This window comes from Coenobita brevimanus, chromosome 47 (genome assembly GCF_032717465.1).
Source record: "Coenobita brevimanus isolate Jiangsu-jjx chromosome 47, ASM3271746v2, whole genome shotgun sequence".
Lineage (NCBI taxonomy): Eukaryota > Metazoa > Arthropoda > Malacostraca > Decapoda > Coenobitidae > Coenobita > Coenobita brevimanus.
This window is the reverse complement of record NC_137000.1, coordinates 30,256,544-30,266,264: the sequence shown is the minus strand read 5'-3', so window position 1 is coordinate 30,266,264 and position 9,721 is coordinate 30,256,544.

The following is a 9,721-nucleotide window of genomic DNA, read 5'->3' as shown; positions in this document are numbered from 1 at the left end:
AATGCGTATACTTGGCCGCTCGGATCACCAGCAAAATTTAATAAACTCTTCCTCTGCCCATGACCCACATATTCACCAAATATCACTTAAATCCATTAATTCTCTTTTTAAATATCTTGTGGACACACAAAAAATAGTCCTGGAGCGAGACACGAACTCGAATCACCACTAAAATATAACAAACTCTTCCTTGGTCCTTACCCCACATATCCTCAAAATGGCTTCGCAATCCATGAATAACATTTTGAAATATCTTGTGGAAAACAGACAAACAAATAGGAGTGAATACATAACCTCCTCCAACTTCTCTGGCGGAGTAAAAAAAAAAATCGCCTGATGGAAGGGATTGAAAATAATAAATAAATGCAGTTGGATTAAAATTTCCACCGAAAACATTGCCAATAATCCATCAAACTGGACGAACACCGTTTAAAACAAGTACAAAAAGCTAATTACAGAATGATTAGAATAGTTTCCGGGGATAAAATGCGACTAATTCTGGTTTTTAGAGCGTTAAGAATTTCCCCGACAAAGTTTGGGATGGGTGCCAGAGCTACGATGTTCCCGCTTGGTCAATAATGTTGGGTGATGCCCCGCCGTATTGCTGGATCTCTTGCACTTCTTCGTTACTAGTATGTTTTTAAACCAACATCGCGTATATTTAGTGCTACCGTGGCATAGATGAACAGATAGATAGAGAGACGGACAGACTGATAGATAGATAAACAGGTGCTGAAAAAGGAAGATGCGTTTGGGAATATACTAAACAGAGGAAAACAGGGGCCTATGTGTAAAGTATATGCCAACAAAGCCATCACTAATACACACTTCCCTTACACGCTATATTTACCATCATTATGTATTATTACATTCCTCTGTTATACCTCTGATCGTGGTTATCTGAGCTTAACACTTCACTCCAGCAACTATATACTTTAGTAAAACTTTGAGTAGTATTTTTAGGTGATAGACGAAGCTTCGTAACATGTCTTCCTAAGCGATTTATTTAGCACAGTACACCTTAATCTGTTGTATGTTACTTAGATCGCATTACAAGAACAATAAATGGAATCGCTTACACATGAGGATATTAGGGTGTAATGTGGAAAATAAATCATTCAGGAAAGGCTGTTACGATATCTTCAAAACCACTTAGAATACGACTCCTAACATCACCAGTTCCAGAGCCTCCCTAACCCTTTCGCTGTTAAGGACGCTACTATGGACGCACACACATTTTGATCATTTTAACAGATAAATATAGATAAAGGAGATAACAGCTAAGATCATCAACAACACCATCTGTTATTATTATTATTATTATTATTATTATTATTTATTATTATTATTATTATTATTATTACAAGGAAACAGGTTTAAGAGACTATGTTGTTGCCTATATGGAGTAACCAGCAATGATCTCTTGAATTTTATTACTTGTTTTATATTTTGTTGTTATCTCCTGGCGATTTCATTCACCTTAGGACACATTTTTCCAGCCACGGGTGTCTTAGAGAGAGAGAGAGAGAGAATCCATTAACCCCTTCACAAAACTAAATATTATAACGAAAAAAAAAATCACCCATGAAATAAAGGAAATATAAAATCTATCATCTCTTCATAATTCACTAACCTATTGCCCTGTAGAATCGTAGCTAATACCCAAGATACACTCATTTCCGGGGTAATAGGAACTAGTAATATCCACATACACTGCCGTTGGTCCTGAACAACAAGGCTGATGAGGCTTCCCACCCACCATCAACTCCAGCAACTAGGAAGCAAACCAATCATGAATCCGAGTGTGTGTGTGTGTGTGTGTGTGTGTGTGTGTGTGTGTGTGTGTGTGTGTGTGTGTGTGTGTGTGTGTGTGTGTGTGTGTGTCTACTATGTATACCACCGTCATCTCTAGTACTGCAACAACCATCATCATCACCATCATCACCACTATCCTTAACTACGCCATGTCACCAACAACAACTATCACCACTACAACCCCCACCACCACCACCACTACTATCATCACCATCACTGCTACCATCATCACTACCACCAAAGACACATCCATCCTTACCATCACCATCATCACATCACCATCACGACTCATTTCATCACGACTACTACTATCATCATCTTTATCACCACCACTACCACATCATCTACCACTACTGCCACACCATCACTACCATCATTATCACCATGTCTTCCTCCATCAGAGCTATCACCATCACCATCCCTGATATAATGACGACTACCACCATGACCATCATCACTACCACATCACACCATACATCATCACCAACCTCTGTCACCACAATCATTATTATTGCCATTACCATCAATATCATCTCCACTACCCACTACCATCTCACCACATCACCATCATCATCACCAATCACCATCACACCACACCACCCCCACATCTCACCACTACCACAATGCACTACATCACATCACCATTACAAGCATCAATACCAACATCACACCATACACCACCACACCACACCACACCACAACCACCACAAGCATCCTCGCAGCAAAACCACACGATCACCACACCATACTCACCACAACCATCATCACCACACCACCACACCACTATCACAACAATCATCATCACATCCGGGTGGTGTGTGTTGTGATTTTATCATGAATGGTAAAGTGAGGAGGTGTAGGTATAAGTGAGAGGGTGTAGGTGTAGAAGTGAAGGGGTGTAGGTGTAGAAGTGATGGGGTGTAGGCGTAGAAGTGATGGGGTGTAGATGTTGAAGGGATGGGGAGTAGGTGTAGAAGTGATGGGGTGTAGCGTAGAAGTGATGGGGTGTAAGTATAGAAGTGAATGGGTGTAAGTGTAGAAGTGAAGGGGTGTAGGTGTAGAAGTGAAGGGGTGTAGGTGTAGAAGTGAAGGGGTGTAAGTGTAGAAGTGAAGGGGTGTAGGTGTAGAGGTGATACGGTGTAGGTGTAGAAGTGAAGGGGTGTAAGTGTAGAAGTGAAGGGGTGTAGGTGTAGAAGTGAAGGGGTGTAGGTGTAGAAGTGAAGGGGTGTAGGTGTAGAAGTGAAGGGGTGTAGGTGTAGAAGTGATGGGGTGTAGGTGTAGAAGTGATGGGGTGTAGGTGTAGAAGTGATGGGGTGTAGGTGTAGAAGTGAAGGGGTGTAGGTGTAGAAGTGAAGGGGTGTAGGTGTAGAAGTGAAGGGGTGTAGGTGTAGAAGTGATGGGGTGTAGGTGTAGAAGTGATGGGGTGTAGGTGTAGAAGTGATGAGTGTAGGTGTTGAAGTGATGGGGTGCAGGTGTAGAAGTGATGGGGTGTAGGTGTAGAAGTGATGGGGTGTAGGTGTAGAAGTGATGGGGTGTAGGTGTTGAAGTGATGGGGTGCAGGTGTAGAAGTGATGGGGTGTAGGTGTAGAAGTGATGGGTATAGGTGTAGAAGTGATGGGGTGTAGGTGTAGAAGTGATGGGTATAGGTGTAGAAGTGATGGGGTGCAGGTGTAGACGTGATGGGGTGTAGGTGTAGACGTGATGGGGTGTAGGTGTAGAAGTGATGGGTATAGGTGTAGAAGTGATGGGGTGCAGGTGTAGACGTGATGGGGTGCAGGTGTAGTCGTGATGGGGTGTAAGTATAGACGTGATGGGGTGCAGGTGTAAACGTGATGGGGTGTAGGTGTAGACGTGATGGGGTGTAGGTGTAGAAGTGATGGGTGTAGGTGTAGAAGTGGGGGGGTGAAAGGGTAGGGGTGTGGGTGAAGGAGTGAGGGTGTAGGTGTAGGAATGAGGGGTTGGGTGTAGGTGTACAGTAGAAGAGGGGTCGAGGGTAGGTGTACGTGTGAGGGGGCGGGGTGTAATGTAGGGGTGAGGGTGTACTGTAGGTGTGAGTGGGTGTAGGTGTGAGTGGATGTATGTGGTATGAGTGGGTGTACGAGTGAGGGTGTAGGTGTAGGAATGAGAGGATGGGGTGTAGGTGTAGAAGTGAAGGTAGACGTACGGGAGTGGGGGTGTAGGTACTGAAGTGAGAGACTGGGTGTAGGTGTAGACGTGAGGAATGGAGTGTCGGTGTAGCAGTGAGGGAGTGGAGGTAGGTGTAGAAGTGAGCAGGTGGAGGTAGGTGTACAGAAGTGAGGAGGTGGAGGTAGGTGTACAGAAGTGAGGGGGTGTAGATGTACAGTGAAGGGGTATAAGTGTAGCAGTGAGGGGCTGGGGAGTAGGTATAGATATGAGATTGTGTAAGTGTAGAAGTGAGGGGATGGGGGTGTAGGTGTGGCTGGTGGGGAAGGAGGGTAATGGGAACTGTCTCGTATTTTACACACCAGCCGCAAGCTCAGGCCAGAGGCAGGGGCAGGCACGGCAGGAGCAGGCAGGGGCAGCACGGCAGCGATAGGCACGGCAGCAGAGTTTGGTGCAGGCTGGGGTAGGCAAGGGCAAAGGTAAAAACCAAACGAGTGGAGGAGAAAGGGAAGATGGGGTCACAGGGTGGAGAAGAAGAGGTGGGGGGGGGTATTCCTGTTAAACACTCCTATGGATAACTCATATGGACGTAAAGTTCATATTTATCAAGTTGTTTGCAGAATACCCAGAATCTTGGTACGAAAAAAAAAAAAAACATTACTACTCAGACCTTGGTGGGTACTGACAAAAGAACATCACAACGCAGTCAGACTGTCTATGAGTAAGCAAGCTTGTTTTTATAATGCACGCAAAATACGGCCAAAAAATTCACACACACACACACACACACACACACACACACACACACACACACACACCTGAGCATAAAGGAAGGAAGGAAAGATGGAATGAAACAGTTGGTGCATGCGCTCTGATACAGGCAGACACACGTGCTCAAATTCCACCTATACTGCACACCCTCTACGATACACAACATTACAGGAGCAGTACCCTCCACTAACCTCGCTTTACCATAGTTGCAGTCGCTATGATGGCCTGGGGAGCATATACAGCTGGGGCGGAAAAATTATTGCCAAGATCTTAAAATGGTGTAACTACATCTCTCTACTCCCTCTCTCTGCCCCCATCCTCCCCTTGCCCCGCGTCTGCACCCCCTTCTGCCATCCCCCCTTCCTCCATTTCCCCCACCTTCACAACCCCCTTCATACCCCTCCTGCACACCCCACTTCATGCCCCCCCTTCACACTCCCTTCCTCCATCCCTCCAACCCCTCCTCCCCTTCCTCCTCCCTCGCATCAGGTTTGCTACCGAATCCAGACCCTCCCATTCATTCGCATTTTCCTCCGGCATATGCTAAATTCTTTGTTACTCAATATTGCATGTATTCTCCCCTTCGCCAACGTACTCAAATTTAATAGATAATAAGTGATCGCCGATTAAAAAAACAACAACAACAACAACAGGCTACTTCCGTCATGCTTACTGAGAGGCCATGCTCAGTGCGTGGCCCCGGAGAAACGACTCAATCATGGCGTCAGACAGCATCATGTATTTACTGCATCCTACCGCATTTCAATCATCCTTCACCCATCACCACTCTAAATCACTGACACGATGACAAGACACACCAGAGTAACAAGTCATAAGGATAAAATATACAGAGCACAAGGAGAGGACAGTGAATGGTTAACGTAGTGCCCAGGTTAATGATGAGACGCCAGGTATCACTGAAGGTGGTACATAAACTCCCTTACCTTAGATCGCTGTGCTTATGGAATCTGGCTCACTTTTGCTCTCTCCATCACCTCGTGCAGATATTGTCCTCAGATCTCTTCTACAAGCACGCGCTCAAGTCGTCAATGAAACACCGCAAATAAAGAAAACTAATGCAACACGCGAGCCGCATCCACCCCGAGGGAACACGGACGCACAACTAGAGGCAGAAGGGGCATGAGGCGTGACGTCAGGGGATCCAGCCAATCAGATCTTTAGTTCAGTTTCTCTATACTGAATTGATGGCTCAGGGTATTGGTGCGTGATGAGGGCAGAATCCCTACACGTGTGGGATTCTATGATGCTTCAAGGTGTTGTTGTACAGTTATATTTACAACTAACTTTTCTTCGATAAATGCTGACGCGGTATATCATCATCATCATCATCATCATTCAGCGACCCCACTGCAGGACGAAGCTCTCCCATCTTTCTCCGCTTTGATATATTGTTTGTTAGCCTGCTGCATCTAATCCTAGCAATTTGCGAGTTTCATCTCCACACACACACACACACACACACACACACACACACACACACACACACACACACACACACACACACACACACACACACACACACACACACACACACTTCTTCCGCATTCCTTCCTCCTTCTCACACCTCCTCGTCTTCCACACCCTCTTTTCCCTTGGTGACGGCAAGAACGAAATAAGTGTAAGAAAGATGCCATCGTCTTGAGGGAGGTGATGGAGTCTGGGTCTAATCGCTTCAGTTCAAGAAGTTTTCCTTACGCTGATGGAAATACTCTGGCGAAAGAAAGAATAAAAGAAGATAGTCGTCACCGAGGGAGTTAATGGAGACTAATCCCTTCAGTAGATGTCTTAAGCAAGCTGAAGAAAATCGTCTGGTGGAAACAAGAACAAAATACACAAGACATCATCGTAGTGAAGGAGTTGGTATACTTAAAGGGATCAAATCTTCTTCACTCTTCTCTCTCTCCATCCATCATTGGTCACTGTCATCTCCCTCTCCTCTCCCGTTTCCCTCTCTACACCCCTCCCTGTTTCCCTCCTGCTTTCCTCCCAGATTTCCACCTCCCTCCCTCCATACTTCCCTCCTGCTTCCCTCTCCACTTCTCCCCTGTATCTCTTCCTGTCCCCTTCCTTTTTCCCTCCCTCCATACTTCCCTCCTGTTTCCCTCTCCACTTCTCCCCTGTATCTCTTCCTGTCCCCTTCCTTTTTCCCTCCCTCCATACTTCCCTCCTGTATAGCTCCATACTGCGCTCCTGCCTCCCTCCCGACTTCCCTCCTCTCTGCCTCCCTCCGTCACTCAACTCCCCTACTCTCTCTCTCTCTCTCTCTCTCTCTCTCTCTCTCTCTCTCTCTCTCTCTCTCTCTCCATCTTATCTCGCCCCTTTTTCTTCCCTTTCCTTTACCCTTATTTCCATCCATCTTCCATTATCTTCCCCACTCCTTTCCTCCCTCTTCCCCTCACCTTTCTGTCTTACGTTTAACTTTTGCTCCTCCTCCTCTCCCGCCCTCCTCACCCCTTCTCTTCCCCTCACCCATATCCGCACTCCGCCACTTACTTTCCCCTCTCTCCCCATCCTCCCCTTTCTTTCCCTCACATTAACTACCCTACCTAGTTCCTTCTATTCTCATTCCCCTCCCTATCTTCTTTCTTCTTCTCCCTGCTTCTTCTGTTTCCTCTCTGTCCTTCCTATCTAATCGTTCTTTTCCCCCTTCCTGTCTCCTCTCTTCTCCTCTATCCCTCCCTGTATCTTCTTCTTCCCTCTTCTCTTCCACTCTCCCTATCTTATCTCTTCTCCTCTTCCCTTCCCTGTTTCTTCTCGTTTCTTCTGTTCTCCCTATTCCTTCTTGTCCCCTCCCTATCTCCCCCTCCCCATTTCATCTCTCCTTCTCTCTCCATATGTTTTCTCTTCCCTCTACCCCCCTAACTCTCTCTTCCCCTCTCACCCTGTCTCTTGTATCCCCCCTCCCTCTCCCTCTCTCTTCTTATCCCATATCCCTTTACTATCTCTTCCTTCTTCCTCTCTCTTCCTCTTCTCTTCCTCTCTCCCACCCACACCCTGTTTTTCCCTCTCCATCCCTTCTTCCCTTACCCAATTCCCTTCTCTCTCCCATCTCCTTCTTCCGTCTCCCCCCTATTTCTCTTCGTTCTCCCCTCCCCGTCTCTCTTCCCCTCTCCCCTCCCCATCTCCCCTCTCTCCTTGCCTCATATTTCCTCGCTCCACACCCCCTCCCCCCGTGTGATAATCTAATGGGGATGGAGTCAGGGTGCAGGAAACAATCTTTTGGACTGTGATTATATTCTTGCCTTAATTCAGCAATGGCATACGGCTGGAGACTAGGGTAGGGCGAGGTTAGGGTAGGGGAAGGCTGGGATAGGGAAAGGATAGGGTAGGGGAAAGATAGAGGAAAGGCTATGTGAAGGGGGAGGGAAAGGGAGGGCTATGGTGTGGGGGAGGGATAGGGTAGTGTGTGTGTGTGTGTGTGTGTGTGTGTGTGTGTGTGTGTGTGTGTGTGTGTGTGTGTGTGTGTGTGTGTGTGTGTGTGTGTGTGTGTGTGTGTGGCGAAAGAGTTGGAAGGTCAGCTGAAGGGTTGACCTGTTCACTTATTGGTTTTGAGAACAAGAGGTCAGATGTCAAGGTCACACAGCACGGTTAGCTTAAATAAACTGATCTGATTTACGAGTAGACCAAACGTGGTGGCCTAGTTGAGGGTAAGGCAAGAGTTAAGTTATACGATTTTGAGAATATTAAAAAAAAAAAAACAAGATCAAATGTTCCACCTTATAACTAGGGATTTTTCTTTACTCTCTTTGGACCATACTAGGTGAACAGGCTGAAGGATAGGCAAAGATGAGCAGATTCGATTTTGAGAGTAGGTCAAAGGTCAAGGCCACAGAGCAAGAACAACTAGTGGCAGGATCGAGGGTCAAGCAAGGATGAAGTAATTGGGTTATGAGATTTACAGGCAAAGTCAAATCTTCAGCCTCTAGACTAACTGCAGTGCGGAGATCTTGTACTCTCGGTTTGCTCTTTCCTCTTGTATTCTATTCTTTCTCTCTCCAGACGATTCAATTCATTTAATGGGAGACTTTTCTTCTTGTAATGGGTTCCGTGAAAGCTAAACCTATCTCCCTGGTTAGGTAAATGTTTTCTCAAGTAAATAAAATTGTCCTGAGATGGCAAGAATGAAATAAGAATAACCTCCTCTAGCCGAAAGGGTTCGAGCTGGGAAGGGGAGAGGAGAGGTAGAAGAGGTGAGGAGAAAAGAACAACAACAGAACAGGCCTCGTCGGATCAAAGGTTAGGGAGAGGGGAAAAGGTGAGATAAGAAGACTAAGTAGGTTGAGGGGTTAGAGGAAGGTGTACAGAAGGAAAGGGAGGGGAGAAGATGAATGAAAGAAAGGGAGAAGCTGGAGAGGGTAAAGGAACGCATACTGTAGAGGATGGAAAGGGAAAGAGAAAGCGGAAAAATTTTGATGAGAGTGGGAGAGACTAAGAAGGAAGATAAAAGGATACGAAGAGAAGTGAGGGAAGGAGAGAGAAGGGAAATGTAGGATGAATAAGATGATGAGAGAGAGGAATAGACTGACGGTGAAAAGGAAAGAACAGGAAGGTGTGAGGAGAAAAGGTGGGGGTGTAAGAGAACAAGGGGTGATGAGAGATGGAGGGGTTTGGGGGGAAAGAGAAGTAGATAGAAAGGGGAGTGGGGATGAGGAAGGAAGGAAGGGGAGAGAAGAGGAGGAGAGAGGGAAAGGAGGAAAAGAGAAAGGGGGTACAAAGAGAAAATTTAATGGGGTAGGGAAAGGCCACGGTGAACTGGAAGGCATGGAAGAGAAAGAGAAGAGGTGAGGAGGAGAGAAGGGGGTACTGAAGATGAAGTAGGATGATTTTACGAAAGATTCCAAGAGAGAAAGAAGAAATAGAGTGGTAGAAATGAGAGTGTCTGAGGAGGAAGAGACAGGCACAGAAAAGAAAATGCAGAAGAGGAGGGAAGGAGTGTTAGGCATGAGACAGATTGAGAGGGAAAAGGAAGACAATGAAAAGATAGAGAAGA